This window comes from Balaenoptera ricei, chromosome 6, assembly GCF_028023285.1.
Source record: "Balaenoptera ricei isolate mBalRic1 chromosome 6, mBalRic1.hap2, whole genome shotgun sequence".
In the NCBI taxonomy this organism is placed as follows: domain Eukaryota; kingdom Metazoa; phylum Chordata; class Mammalia; order Artiodactyla; family Balaenopteridae; genus Balaenoptera; species Balaenoptera ricei.
This window is the reverse complement of record NC_082644.1, coordinates 65,587,871-65,603,989: the sequence shown is the minus strand read 5'-3', so window position 1 is coordinate 65,603,989 and position 16,119 is coordinate 65,587,871. Positions and strand designations below refer to the sequence as shown.

The following is a 16,119-nucleotide window of genomic DNA, read 5'->3' as shown; positions in this document are numbered from 1 at the left end:
GCTTCTCATGAATTTGGGAGTTTACAGAGGTCTTAGAACCTCTGACAACATCTTCTACCATATATGGTGAATGGGTGATTTGCATCCTTGAGATTGATGGTCTCCTTCCTTTTTATATATGAGGTGGTCAACAGAATTCCCCCTTTCTTGAGCAAAAGAAGGGATATGAAACAATTTTCTCCTCAAGCAGACCCTGGAGGAAAGCACCCCAGCTGTGATGGGTGAGCGTGATATGGAATGAGCAGACGGTCAGCCAAACAACTCTGCATTCAGATGTCTTGTCAGTGTCCCCCCAGAAAGATCCCAGAGCTTAATACCTCTTTGCATGTAGGAAGTTAGTTATAATTCTTTCTGTGTATGCTGAATTTTTTAATACTTTAGTAGAAGATTCAGCTGACCTGTTCTGTTGGTTTGACCTGACTTACCAGGATGGATAAGCTAGCTGCTGGAGAAATTAAAGAGATAACCTTTCTCTTAGATATTTTATTTAGTCTTTTTGAAAGTTTTTTATTTGGGGGATGAATTAAATCTTGGGGGCAGTGATTTGTCTTGTTAGTATTCTTAAAATAAGTCAAGCCTCCCTTGTCCCCACTCATGGAAAGGTGCAGTTAGCAACACAGCCTGTGGGATGGAACTGACATCTACCACGTGTGTGCCCTGCACTGGGTGCTCTACCACTGCCGCCATGTGCATCACCCTTGTGGTCCTCAACAGTTCTGCATGTGTTTAGGATTTCAGTCCCCTCTTTGCCATGCCTGTTGTGGGCACCCTACTGAAATGAAAAACAGTAAAAACAGCAACGACAAAAGCCCAAAGTTCTTGCTTTCATAACATTTTTATGCTAAGCATTATTCCAGCCCATTTTTACTGGAAATGCAGATGGTTTTAAGGAAATTGAGATATGGGACTGTTCATTTAAGATGTACATGTGGGAAGTGGTTGAGCTGGGATTAAATTGATCTGTATCACACTAAAGCCCTTGCTGTTTGCACTAAAATTCATTAATGTCTGGCATATTAGACTTTTGAAACTTAGAATATACTGAATTTTTTAGGGTAGGCTAGGAATCTAGACACAGAACTACACCAACAATAATAATGAAGGCTCACTGTGAAAACTGCAGTTCAGTAGGAAGTGGACAGTTGTGTGGGCACCCCACCCCCAAAATCTTGTTTAAGATGCTCTCATTGTAGATGGGAATAGTCAGCATCATCTCCAGGATGGGGACACAATAGACTGAGCTCCTGTTGGAGTCTAATATCCATGGATTTTTTCCTAAGATAAAATGTCACCTGTCATTTTCCCCTGGAACTTTAGGACTTTGTGTTCAGTTATTTTAAGTTTTGTTTGTTGCCCTAATGTGTGGATAAAGCTACTTCTTTTTGTTTCATTTATTTATGTATGTATGTATGCATGGCTGCATTGGGTCTTCGTCACTGCGCGCAGGCTTTCTCTAGGTGTGGTGAGCGGGGGCTACTCTTCGTTGCGGTGTGCAGGCTTCTCATTGCGGTGGCTTCTCTTGTTGTGGAGCACTGGCTCTAGGCGCAGGGGCTTCAGTAGTTGTGGCACGTGGGCTCAGTAGTTGTGGCTTGCGGGCTTTAGAGCGCAGGCTCAGTAGTTGTGGTGCACGGGCCTAGTTGCTCCGCGGCATGTGGGATCTTCCCAGACCAGGCCTCAAACCCGTGTCCCCTGCATTGGCAGGCGGATTCTTAACCACTGCACCACCAGGGAAGTCCCAAGGTACTTCTTTTGACTAGTGTACTTTCCCTACCCTGGAATTTCTCTTTTCTTTTGTAATTGAGCCTAACATATATCCTATTATAGCCTGATAAATTGAGATTGGAATCGAAATCTTTCCAAGGTGCATTGAGTTAATGGTTTTGATACATCCTGGGGGGGTCACCTCTCGTAGCATGGAGGCATTTTAATGGGACCCTCAGAAGTCGAGCAGTTAATCCTGCCACACAGCACAGGCCAGAGGCTTGTTTCCTGGGGAATCCACTTTGTATCTCTCAGCCTGACTCCTGCCCTCTGGCAGCACATCAAAGCAGCTGAACATTTTGAGTTTTGGTGCAACTATCACTCATTCATCAAAGTTCTGTCTGGGTGATATATGTTTTCGAAAACAGATGTGGAAACTGAGGTGACAGACGTTGAGAATGGACCTGTTGTTGAAGCTCATATTGTCACACATGCTGTAGGAAGACAGGTTGTTAGCATTCAGAGTGGAGCACCTACAATCTGGTGAATTCAACATGTTGTTTGCATAGCTCTTGGATTAGTCTTTGTGGTTTGATTTGCATTGCTTTGGAGGTAATTAAAAGCTGTCCTCACCCCCACCCTCTGTGCGTGCGCTAAAAAATAGTAAACATGAAACAGGGTAGCTTACTATATTTTAGTGTTAGCAAGATATACCAATGTTCTTGTGTTGAATATTCTTTTTCATTTTGGCTGCTCTGTGCCAGGCATTGTCTAGGTGATCCTACAATAACTCTTTGAGGTTGATATCATTGATCCCATTTTATATTTGATAAAACCGAGGCTAAGAGGAGTTTGGTAATTTGAGTTTGTTCAGCCACTCAGCTTAATCCCAACCACTGTGCAGCCTGTACTGCTTCTGGAATGTGATGTGGCGCAAAGTACCAAATGGAGAAAACGATGCTCTGTGACTCACAGGAACACCTTTAAACGGCATCACGACTCCTGAGTCTCTCATCGCTGTGCCCTGGACCCCAGCTGTATGAGAAGTCAGCTCATCAAGGCAACACAGTGTGTGGTCCACATTTTCAGCCAGACCAGTCACTCTAGGGAGAAAAGCATCTGTACTCAGTGTTCATTTCTGTATCTTGGTCAAATGTCATCCTGAGCCATGGCAGCACGTAGGCACGTGCTCACCTTGGGTTTCTCAGGTTCCAAGTAGATACCTGGGCTCAGGGACATCTGAGCATCTTAAGTACAGGTAAAGGAAGAAAAAAGTTCTTCAACAGGCCTGTTTAATCCACGTCACTAATAAGTTTTTCATAACCATGCTTTGATGAGGAGGAAATTTAAGAGAAATTATGCATACAGAATGTTCCCAATTATTATTTTTTTTAATGAACAGGGAAATGACTTGAATGCCATATTGTGGTTGCCTGTGGATGGCAGGATATTAGGTGATTAAAAAAATAATTTTTTACATACTATTGTGTACTTTGGAGTTTTTCTGCAAGAAGCTTCGTATTGCTTGTAAAAAATCAAAGGAAAAAAAGTACAATATAAAATTATGGAAAATGTTATTTGAACACCTTGGTCTTTTATATGACTTTTTGTCTAGTGACCCCAGTAGGAGGGATATGGGACCAGCTTACGGCAGAGAGAGTCTTCATTGGTTTCCTCCCTTTGTCTTCAACACAGACACCCTGAGTCATCTTCCCTCCCTCCCTCCCTCTCTCTCTCTCTCTCTGTCTGTCTCTGTCTCTGTCTGTGTCTCTGTCTCTCTCTCTTTCTTTCTTTCTTTCAATTCTGGGCACATTTTTTTCTTAGTGACGTTCAGAATTCCATATTCATTTTCTCCTTAATGGTTCAATATGGAAGGTTCTCTTCTGATGTCTTTGGTAGTAATTTTCAGGGAATCCTTGTTTTGCTTGCTAACTAAGACCAATATCTGTATTTTAAATTATTTTCGTCTGTCATTTTAAAAGTATGTAGCTTAAGTAAGTCGAATATAAATTGCCTTCACCCTTTTCTAGAGGTTCCATATCCAAAAAATAAATTTAAAATGTACTGAAATTTCTTTCATTACTTACTATGTTCTTAGTATCCTAAGATCAATGTATTCTTGTCTGTCAAACCTGATTTCTATGTGTGTTGGCGGTCCCCAAACCACTCCCAGTTTCGGTGATTCACGAGGAAAACTCAGCACTCAGCATACAGTTGTTCTCACAGCTGTGATTACACCAAGCAATCTCAGCAAAGGGAAAAAAAGGCACATGGGGTGGAGACTGGAGGAATCCAGCTGCAAGCTTCCAGAGTTCTCACCCAGGGAGGCACACAGTGCTCCTTAATTCCCCCTGGAATGAGTCATGACAGTACGTGTAGAACGTTGCCAACCAGAGAGGCTCATTAGAGAGTCGGTGCCCAGAGTTTTTGCTCGAAACTGATCACGTAGGCACCCTCTGCCTAGCATGTATCACAATTCCAGACTCCCAGAAGGGAAGCAGTTGTTCAGCATAAACCAAATTGTTTGTACTGTGCAGTCTAGGCACCGTGAGCCATTCTTTTCAGGAGATGGAGGGAATTCTCCCGAAATTCAAGTTCCCAGACACCTGCCAGGGGGCCAACCTTGTCAGCAGGACTCTCAAAGGATAGCATTCACAGGCCTGTTAAGTTAATTCCTTTCTACACAACATGCAGTAGAAAGCTAGAATATCCATTTATACCAAAGGCAAAAATAAGTTTGCTGGAGCAAAGAATATGTGCATTAACCTCTTTAAGAGTGACTTTGGACATCTTCCCTCTAGCTCACTTTTCACCTCTGTAAGATGCGCGAGTACTTTGCACTTTAGAATTCTGTGATCCTCTATGTTTTTTCTAATACTCTATACATCAGTGATTCTCAAACTGGGGTTCATGTACGCTAGGGTTATGTGAACACTGTCTCAGAGGTACAATGCAGTGATAGTTCTTTGAGGATCAACTTCCAGATCCTCGACTTTTGTACATGCTGTTTCCTCATATTGGTGTGAAGGAGAGAGAACCTTGGAAGGAGCTTCTGGTTCTCCTTTCTCATCACCCCTTTTGCTTTACAGAATAAATGAATTACTCTCGGGTAGGTAAACAAAGGGGCAGATTCTGAGGGCAAGTGTTCAGAGACCAAAGCAAAGATAGATTAGGTAATAAATACTGAAGAGAATAGCACATTATTTCGCTTAGGCCATAAATTTATTGCAAAGGTTGTGACCTTGTCTACTAGCTGCTCACTGAAATCCATGGTCTTCTCTTCCTTGGGCCACAGCTAGTTCACATCACAGCCTCCCTTGCAGGAAGGAGCTCAGCCAGAGGTATGGGAGGAAAATGATGGGTGACTCCCAGGCTTGGCTTCTAAATACCCCCATCTGTCCTCCTCCTTACTGTTTTCTGGAAAGGAGTTGACCCAGAGAGAGACCCCGGAACCCAAACGCTGAGATGGCAGCGCTTTTGTCCCTAAATGACTGTGGAGGAATGTTAGCCCACTGAACTGTTTTCCAGCCCAATACTGTTATGTGAGCCAGAAACAAATTTCTGTTACGTTTAAGTCATTATATCGTTGGACCTGTATTTTACCCTAATACACTAAAGATTATCTCTTAGAATTAGAATTCAGAAATGAGGTGCTTGATATGGGGATGCGTATTAATATGCTCATTTTATTTTAAAAAATGAATTCAGTCTTTTTCTGATAGAAACTAAATCTGTTTTGGCAGATTGGTTTGATAATGAGGACCACCTTTGTCTGTCAGGTTATATATATGGCTGACATTTCACATAAATTTGGCTTAATTTGCAGTCCCAAAGTTTGACAAAGATATATTTAAAGCACACGTATAATTATATCCTGGAATTCTATGCTGGAAAAGAGTATCCTTTACTTTTTTTTTCCAATCTTAAAATTAAAAACTAAATTTATAAGAGTTAACTTTAACATATGCAAGGAAAGATACAGTTTTCCAAAACTCTTTTGGGGGAATTGTAAGCAAAAACAATTGAAGACTGCTGGTATATAAAAGAGGACTGTTAGCAAGTAGTTTAAATGAGTCTTGGTTGATCTGATTAATTAACAGGCAGTTAGTTATTCACTTGTGTAAATGAGCTAAACCTAAAGCAAACAACAGAGACTAATGCTACAGCTTGAACAACTTGTACTCTTGTAAGTCTTCCAAATTACCCTCTTAAAATATTTGTATAGATCTCATCAGGCAGGTGAATGGAAAGGTTGAGTAAGTGAGCTTCCTGTAAGAAAAGTGTATGCATAGGGGGATTACTTCACTTAGGGTGCCAGTAAACCTGAAATTTTATTGTTCCCTCTCCTTTCCTTAATCTCTTTTATGTGCTGAGGAGACACATAGATATGGGATGAACCTCGGGACCTGGGCCAAGTGTTTGTAGGAAAGAAATTGAAGAATAACTAGGTGACTAAAGTGCTAAGGGAAGGACTTAGTCTAACAAAATGCAATTTCCTAAATTTATGATTTGGCAAGCTTGGCACCTGTAGGGTTTTAAATAACTTCAGGGAAACATTCCTACTTGTGCCCCATACAGCATGTCACACTCACTGCAAGCAAGGAACAGCAGAGTGCAGCCTGAGCATTTGTCCTCCGGGTAGATCAGCTGTAAAGGATCAGAGACACTCATCACATCTCACAGGAGGCACTACCCCGTTGACTAAAAGTGCTCCAGGAGTGTGTCTCTGGCATCCATCCACTCTGAAAATGTTGGCAGTCATAAATGCCAGAGTCACACCTGGCATTTCTGTTGAAAAACACTGAACACCCCATGGGTCCAGAGCCTGAAGGGGTTAGGGGGAAATCTGGGAAGTAGAATAACTGCTCTGCATGAGGAAGTATGAAGACAGACCTCTTCGAGTTGATGGAAGGTATCCTTTGTGTTTCCAGCATCTGTAAAACAAGTATCTAAAACCCTGGAGATGAGTTCAGAGGGGCAAACAGTGGAAGGTAGGCCAGGGTGCTAGTAAGGAATGGCATGTGTTACCTCAGAAACTCAAGGGACAGGATGAACATCCCATGTTTCTCGCACTTCTTTAGAAACTGCGTGAGAGCAGGAACCTAGAGAGCTAATTGCTGGCTAAAGGGACTTTGTGGGAGGTATTTGGTGGACGGTGTTTAGACGTTAGGTGCCTTCCACTTGGCCTGGGCTATCGACCTGTGAATGGCATCGAGGTGGCTCTGGGGATGGAGTCATCAAAGTAATACTCCTGAGACTTCCTTCTGGAGACTCTGTGATTCCTCCAGGGCAGACACCACCGTGATCTTCGGCTTTGTATCATCAGAGCCTCAGGTGGGGCCAGAGTCTATACTCAGAAAAGGTTTAAACGATGAATGAATGGACCGGTTATAAGGTTTCCCTCCAACCTTGCCCACTAAAATGGCACAAAGGGAGGGACTCGGACCAACATTCCATTAGGACTGGTGTGTGCTCACCTGAGTTTCATTTCAGCCTCCCTAGCAGGTGAGATTCAGGAGGAGTCAGGAGGAGAACCCAGTCAGGCATTGTCACTGCTACTGTGATCAAGATAAGACACCAGAGGCATCCCATTTAGAGCGACTCCGCAAACCCTCACTGAGTCTTCCAGAGCCTTGCTCTTGAGTCCTCTCTGAGGGTGATGATGGAAAGGATAGTACTTGTGTAGCCATTTGCAGAGACAGAGCTCTGACTGCTTCCTGCCTGTGGGACCCAGGGGGCCTCCATAGGGCTTCGGGCAGTCCTTTCCCGGAAAGAGTCGGCCCCACTACTGCAGGCAGCCTTGTCTGCTGACTTGACACTTCATCTTGAGACTGCTGGGTTGTCACACTTGGCTCCGGAGCTCACACTGCTTTAAAGCTGCTTCCTTGAGGGCAGGAATATCTACAGGGAATAAAAAATGAAACGGGCAATTTTGCCAAGGATTTGCGGTAGCAAAACAGAGAGCTGACAATAGGAACATTCATTCTATATAACAGAATGAATGATCATGTTGTATGCACTAAAAGGAAAGTGTCAGAGTTAGGAGAAATGATAAAGTAGAGCACCAACCATTAAGGGTTCCCTCCTTATTTAATATTTATATTCCTAGCCATTGTTAGGGTTCCATCTCAAGCAGGGATGAGACCTGACTGAAGTTCCCTATTGTCTATTTTCCTGAAGAAGTGTTGCACAGTATTTAATAATTTATCAAATAAGTAGAGTTCTCTCAGTTCAGCAGTCAGTATGTACTCGACAGTTCAGGAACACTTCCCCCCCATTCCGAGTTGGTATTTTGTACATGTGTTTGTATGTGTGTATTTTATATAAAACACACACATATAAAATATATTTAGTATGTGTGGATGTATGCATTTGCGTATGTCAGGGGAGAGAGGAGTTGATGTTTACTCTGGCTCTGTCTTAACTTCAGCTCAAGATCATCAGAAAGCCTAGATGAGCATTTCTATGCAAAGGGCAGAACATCAGGAGGGATCTTGTCCTGGTTCTGCTGTTGGCTACGAGACCTTAGGCAGGGAATTTAATCTCCAGGTGTCTAATGTTATTTGCTACCTGTAAAATGAGATAGTCATACCTAACATCCAGAGACATAACGAATCATGAGTTACTGCATGTAAAGTGCCTGAGGCAAATGGAAGTTACGTTCTTTGTGAGACAGGGCGGTAGCATTTATACAGTAAAACCATGGGACAGTTTGGGTTCCTTCTACATCACCCCTTCTCTCAAAAGAAAGATAGGGAGGTCTCTCCACCATACCTCTATGAGAATTTGGGTCCAGATCCTTAAGAGGTTTTTTGTTTGGGAGAAGATTGAAAGAGTAAAAGCATTATATGAAGAGAAGACTAAAAAGCTACGAAGAATTATAGGAAGGATTCAACTGGTAGCGCATGGTGTGCAAGGGCAGAGAGCTACTCAGATTATCACCTTTAGATCCCTGCAGTCAAGTGCCTAGAGGAGACAAGGCTCTGAGGGACCGAGTATATGCTGCCATAGACATTTTAGTGAAGATAAGGAGTTGAATGGAGGTGGCTGGTTGCTTCTAATGCCCTGGGGAACTTAGGGGAAGAAAATAACGAGCTTGGGGCTTTTAATTTAATGTGAGTGGTAATGACCTGTGCTGCTGCTGGCTGAAGCTCTAGGAGCCTCTGCGTGGTGCCACCATCTCTCCGTTCCGATCTGTGAAAACGGCGTGGTTCAGATAGGGCGCTCCCCCAGCCCGGGGCCCAGATTAAAGACCTGCAGCAGAGTCACAGCCAGCATTCAACCTGAGCAAGAAACAAACATTTCATGAGGCTTTGGAGACTGTTGCTGCTGGAGCATGAAAGATGACTAATATAAAGTCTGTTAACATATTCTTTTGGAAAATGCTCACATAGTGTCTGATATCAGGGCCCACTATGCTCATAGCTTGTTCTTTAAAAAATCTTTCCAAGCACTAAGTTCTCATGCAGGTCTCCACTGACCCTTTATAAAGCAACTACCATAAATGTTACCCAGGGCCATGACTGTTCCACTTATGAGCTGTGTGATCTTGGTGAAGTTCCTGAACTGCTCTGTGCCTCAGTTTCTACATCTATAAAATGGAAATATTACTATTGCCTATCTCATGGAGTTTAGAGGAATAAATTAAGTAAATAATGAATAGTATATGTATTACTCTCAAAGCAGTATTCAACATGTAGTAAATATTTATTAAATTTATTTATAAATATTTAATGAGTGTTTACCTTCTTCCAGGTCCTGAGCCGTTACTTATAAGGGCTTACATGTAAGGGCTTATAAGGATGAACCAGAACATATTGGTTCCAATGTTCTTGGAGCTCTTAGGTCTAGGAAGAGAGATATATTAAAAAATGACTATTTATGAAAAGGAATTGTCCCATGACAATGTCCATCAGGGAGACTAACCTAATTTGGAGGGTCAAGAGTGGATGACCCTGAAGGAATGACATTTAAGAACTAAAACGTGAGGAGGTGCAGCCAAGATGAAGGTAGGGATGGTGGGGGGAAGTTATGCAAGTTAAGGGAGTGGTATATTCAAGGTCCTTGAGGCCGGAAGAAACGAGGTGCATCAGAGAAGAGAAAGGAACCAGTGGGGCAGGAGCAGCGGAGGACAGAGCTCTGAGCCGCGTGGCAGAGGAGAGGGGGATGCCTTTGGGCGCGTCTCAGCCCTGGGTGTGTGATTGTGGGCAAGCTCATCTGCTTCAGGCCTCAGTTTCCTTATTTCTAAGATAAACGATCCTTTCAGTTCTAAAATTCTTATTCTGGGATTTTTCTTACCTTTTCCTGGTTCCAAAAGAGCCAGTGAGGCTGTGCTCAAAGTTGTTTCTAATCAAGTCTAGTTGTGTAGGGTGAACTAAGGGGAACAACCAGAAAGGGGGGAGGGTAGGCTCTTTCTGGTCTGATGCTTAACCTGACTTTTACACTGTAAAATGCAGAGTCCTGACGGCTGACCCTCCAGCAGCTTTGGGTCCTTGGGTGGCATTGCAGTGAAAGCTCCCGCTAGAGGCAGAAAGGCAGGAGTCACGCTTACGCTCCCGCTTCCTCCTCTGCTCGTAGGAGTGTGGGCTTAAAATTTTTTTTCTGTTGTGTTTTTCTTCTCAGACTGCATGGTGAGATAATTTTAGCATTTATAGAAAATGGTGCTCCCCACTGGGCTTATACATTAACCCCTCCTAAAGTGAATGGAGCATGCAGTGGAGGAACTTAGTTTTTTTCTCTTTTTCTTTCTTTTATTACTTTTCATTTTAAAAAGTTATTCACATGTGGTACATTTGAACCCAAGAGCAAGCAGAAACGTTTTAAAAATTGGTAGATATTTCTGTATCTTAAAACTCCACTGGCCTCATTGTGAATTTCTGAGTTAGGCCACACAGGATTTTTGGTTGTGTGTCCTCTTACATACATTGATTGCTGCAACACCAGCATCAGAATAGTTATTACCCTGTTGAGTAAATATGCCTCTGTCACAGATGGGAACAATTTTAGCCACAGTCTGTGCTGTGTTTCTCAGTGGAAACTTTACAGAAAGTTTAGAGGCTAGGGGAGATGGGAAAGTTGGGAGAAGACACTTTGGAATAGGCTGCGCTGAGAAAGATGGCCACCCTGCTTCTCAGCTCCAGTCCCTCCCTGAGCCAGCTGCCGCTCTGCCCTTGGGAAGTAAATGTTGCCCTGGGCACTGCCCTCTTCAGCCCTTGCTCCTGACCAAGGTGCTGTCAGAGTGCTCTTCACTTTTGATAACTGTAGCTGCTACCAGAAGACCCCTGGGATCGTGAACTACAGGACCACCTGGCAGGCACTTTTGAACTGATGCCCACGTTCCCGCATCTCCTTCCTAAGAACATGTACAAGGATAATCCACACTTTTCCCTGAAGTCGATCTGCCCAAGAACAGACCTGCTGTCTACAGGTCTACAGGGTCTCCTGTCCTCCTCCCCTCACAGCCCGTCTCCTACTTGGCTCGTGTCTGTCTCTGATCTTACTGTGGTACCCTGCTTGTGTTGCAAGACCTCTGGCATGTGAAACAGAGGAATGATGCAAAACGCTGGTCTTAGTCAAGTTGAAAAAGGGAATGAATGTAATGACTGGGTAGCAAGTGCTTATTTGCAACTCAGGTGGCTCCTTTTCGTTACTTTTGACAAAATTGAAGGACTACCCAAAGGAAGTCAGCTGATAGATAGTGATGGATGGTAGTTGAGAAAGAGTTCATAACAACTGAGAAACATTGCTGCAACAGAGCTCCTCCAATCCTATCCACTTATTAATGTGAATTTTTTTTAAAGAAAAATATAATTAAAATGACACTGGAACTATATCACTAGCAGTGTGTGATATCTGTATTTATACAAGCTACTTTAAAAAAATCTTTGTATATCAGGTTAACAATATATATCCAATAAAAATTACTTTTTTACTTTAATAATTAACAACATTGTAATATATATGTAGCTCCGATCAGCTATAAACTGAAAATAAGTGTAATTATTCAAATCAGAAGTTTTTTTTAACTTAGAGCCTGTCATAGGAAATTTTAAAAAATGAAACTTCATTAATATGCATATTTCTTTTGACAGAATTATGGTGGAGTGGTCAATAATAGACTTTTTTTTTTTTTTTATAGTGATAGGATTTTTTTTAAAATTATTTATTTATTTATCTATGGCTGTGTTGGGTCTTCATTTCTGTGCGAGGGCTTTCTCTAGTTGTGGCGAGCGGGGGCCACTCTTCATCGCGGTGCGCGGGCCTCTCACTGTCGCGGCCTTTCTTGTTGCGGAGCACAGGCTCCAGACACGCAGGCTCAGCAGTTGTGGCTCACGGGCCTAGTTGCTCCACGGCATGTGGGATCTTCCCAGACCAGGGCTTGAACCCGTGTCCCCTGCACTGGCAGGCAGACTCTTAACCACTGCGCCACCAGGGAAGCCCAATAATAGACTTTTGAGCATAGAAGTATCTTGTCTTCAGATAAAATTCTGTGGGGAAAGTGGAATAGAGGTAATAGAAGTTTAAAGGGAATAAATGATGCTATAAAATCTGTTAAAAAAAGAGGTTGTTCTTTTATGTTTTTAAATGGATGATGGAGGTATCAAATCACCATAGTATTTAGAGACAATGTATTTTACTTTTTTTTTTTTTAATTTATTTATTATTTATTTTTGGCTGTGTTGGGTCTTCGTTTCTGTGCAAGGGCTTTCTCTAGTTGCGGTGAGCGGGGGCCACTCTTCATCGCGGTGCGCGGGCCTCTCACTATCATGGCCTCTCTTGTTGCGGAGCACAGGCTCCAGACGTGCAGGCTCAGTAGTCGTGGCTCACGGGCTTAGTTGCTCCGCGGCATGTGGGATCTTCCCAGACCAGGGCTCGAACCTGTGTCCCCTGCATTGGCAGGCAGATTCTCAACCACTGCACCACCAGGGAAGCCCTGTATTTTACTTTTAAAAGTCAATATTTAATACAGAGAATTATAACTTTCACAACTTAAGGTTATGATGAGAAATTTGATGTATCTACTTAAAATTACTCAAGGGAGTAAGTACATAGATTTTCAAGAATTATCTGCTTCTAGTTCGTGAAGGATTTGGGATGTAGTGATTTCCAAATCTGGCTTGGGAATGTGTATTAAAAATACAGATTTCTGGGCTCCTTTTCAGACTTATGAATCAGAAGTTCTAGCTGTGGGGAGGGTGGGACCTTATGTTTAACACAATCCTCTGATCCCCAGTGGTGCTGGTGCAGCCAACCCCAAGACCAGTGTTCGGCCCCTGTGTCCACTTGCTTTTACTTCCAGGCCTGAAGACCCTGCCCTGTCTTCCTAGGAGGGACTCATGAAGCGGGAGGTGACAGACTGCTGTGGAAGTGGTGCAGTGGCAGAGACACAGGTGGGAAGGAACCCCACGGAGCCAGAAGTTCCTGAGGTGTCAGCCATGGAATGGGGACCTAGATCCTAAGCCATTCTGTCCATTTACTTTTAGGGGCAGTTCACATTGTCTCCTTAAATCATCTTTGCCTGGCTCATCCTAAGATGTGCCATTTTTGAGCTCTCTTTAAGAACTTTAAAGTTCTTTACTGCAATTTTCTAGATTTATTAAGCAGAATTAATATTGGCCCAAGATCTACCTGGGATCAGTGAAAAACCATCGATTTAAAAACTATTTGACTTGCAAAATTTGAGTCCGTCAAAAAATCAGAAGCAGTCAGTGATTTCTAGCCATCCTTCTGGATCTTTTGATTGTAAAAAAATTCCCTCAGAATATGAGATGTGGCTATTATTAGGCAGTATAGAATATTCTGAAGGGTTTGACTTAATGGACTAAATTTGCTACACATTGCTAGGGGTGCATTGTCTTTCTCTATACTTTCTTTTATGTGAGAAATTTGTTGCTGTTTCCTGTGTCTCAACAAGATAAATGAACTAATTTAAAATATTTTCCATGCCTCATCTGTCCACTCCACAAGCTGTCAATGGGCTTGGATTGGGGGTTTGCGTGCCAGCAGTTCTCAGCCCGGAGTACTGTTATAGTGAAAAAAGAATGTCGTTTCCATAGCAGCTTGGAAAGCCTTTGCAAGTGTGCTTTCACATTCTTGCAGGATTGGGTAAGAAAGTCGATACTTGCTCTAGCTTTCTAGAGCCCATTTGCTTGACTTAAATGAGGTCACTGTTATTTTTTTTTTTTTTAATTGAGGAAGTGGGAGAACATTTTCAAGAACTGATGAAGGGAAAACAATTTGATATGAGTTAACAACCAAAACAGAAAGAAAAAGAAAAATATTGGAGTTATTAAAATTTCAGATTATAAAAATTAAAGTGGGAAAAGTTACTATTTTTCTTCAAAATAATGTTTCTAATTTAACATACTTTAAAGTGTTTTGTGGGTTGAATAATTTAAAAAATATCATGGCCTCTTCACAGGTTTATTATTTTTTATAGTCACCGGAATTCATCATATATTCCTCTGTAGCACATTTAAAGGAAAAATCATATGCAGAGCATCACAGTGGCTCTTTAGGGCATTTTTCATCCTCTTTTTCATCAGGATCGAGTTCTTCGCAGTATTTACTGAGTGGTATTTGTAGAGGAGGCAGAGTGAAAGAAGTGATAAGTTGGAAAGAATTTTTACTGTTTCTGAGATAGTACAGACGGGTTCCTCGTGGATTTTCCCAACTTTTTTATACTTAATAATACATTTTAATGAGTCTTTGGGGGAAGTCATAACTTTGCTACATTGCTTATCTCTGCCGCCTGCTCACATGACAATACTCTTGTGAGGTATAATATTAAAATCATCTCTGGCTAAAAGTGGATTTTGGCTTTTAGCCTAACACTGAGCAAATAACCTTTCCATTCCAAGTTAAGTGTTCCCATAAGCTCCTTAAAACCAAATTTTCCTTGTTAAAAAAAGTTACCTAATATAATTCCCAAAGAGTAGGGTATGGAAGCTATTTAAATGAGGCTTAAAAAAAAATCCTTCCCACGTTTTGCTGGCTTGGTCTTTTCTTTTGCTAATATTTGATGGGTGTTTCTTTGCTAGGTTTGGAGTGAGAGGTCAGAATTCTCACAAGGGAGTTTGATGGTCCATCACATGGGTTCATTTCCTTAGCTCAAATTGTGGCTTAAAGCAGAATGCAGCTGCCTATTGCCAGTACGCCTTCACTGGGGAATCACTGCAGAAACTCTATCAGGCCCCATCTTTGTACTTGATGGTGACCCCATTATTGTCCAGAACTCTAAACCCCCAGCTCCCTCATAGCACAAGGCCAGGCTTTCTATGGTTTCCCCAGTATGTCAGCCCCAAGGTAGATGAAAATTTGATAGATGTGCTTATAACCTCTTTGGAGTTTTCTGTAGGAACTTGACAAGTAGATTCTTTCTACTAAATATTTTAACACACAGCCTCTAAAATGACATTTACCTCTTCTAGGACCATTTTTGACAGTGGCATGTAGTAGTTTCATTTTATTTGAAAACATCATTTGGGGTTTTACAGAAAAAAATAAAATATTTATCTCCACAGCTTGTTATCAGCAGGGAGGATAGGCATTCTTGGATGGATGGATGGAAAGTTTATTGGTGGAAAGATTCAAGAAGCTATTTTGTGATAAAGGATTTCTTTGAATTTTTCCTCTAGTCAAGTAAATTGCTTGTGGGTTCTTGCTAGGAAAAAATAATCCCTCTGGTGCTGCTTTTAATTTGATCAGGTTTAAAATGTTTTCAGAAGGGTTAAGCTTCTCTTGCGTTAATGTCTGGTGTGGTCAAATGGAGGATGGCTTTGGAAAGGGCTTTTTTATGATGTTCTATTCAACCTTGCCACAGGAGGTTCAGTACAGTGGACCAGTCAAAACAATAACACCATTTTCACTTGACTTTAAGATGTGTGGTGTGTCCCCTTTCCCCCGACAGATAGTTCCTAAGCATATTTTTCTTTGACTCATGTGGTAAGGGTTTATGTTTCCTATGTTATATATCCAATGTGCCCAGCTGTCACTTTCAAAAAATAGGCACATACCACAATATTAACCCACTGTCATGATTTCTCATATATGTCTGCTGATAACTAGACTTCACTTGCAAGGGGAAGAATTAACTGTACATCCTGTTTTTGTTCACTAGGTAAAAGTTTGCAAGATAAACTATAATCCTGGTTGGGCATAGGAGCATTTTTATGAGCAGGTGGGCCAAGTTGTGAAAAGACCATCATAAAGCTTAAAGCTTGGGGAAAAAAACCAAAACCTCCTGTGCTTGGGGGCTCTGTTTTTAATCTGATCCTCTGCTGAGTTTATGAATATTTCAAGGGAACCTGAACAGGTTACTCTTTCTTCCCTGGGGGCTACTGGGTGGTTTTCAATGGAAACATGCAGTTTGTCACTTTCGTAGGAATGGTTTTAACACTATTTAAGTCCAAAGTGGAG

At 42.0% G+C, this 16,119-nt stretch overlaps 1 protein-coding gene across 5 annotated transcripts in view; it reads left to right on the top strand.

Annotated features, from left to right (window-relative positions):
* Positions 1-16,119, top strand: part of KDM4C (lysine demethylase 4C) — a 423,829-nt gene that overhangs the window by 307,974 nt on the left and 99,736 nt on the right. The gene's annotated exons all lie outside the window — the stretch shown is intronic.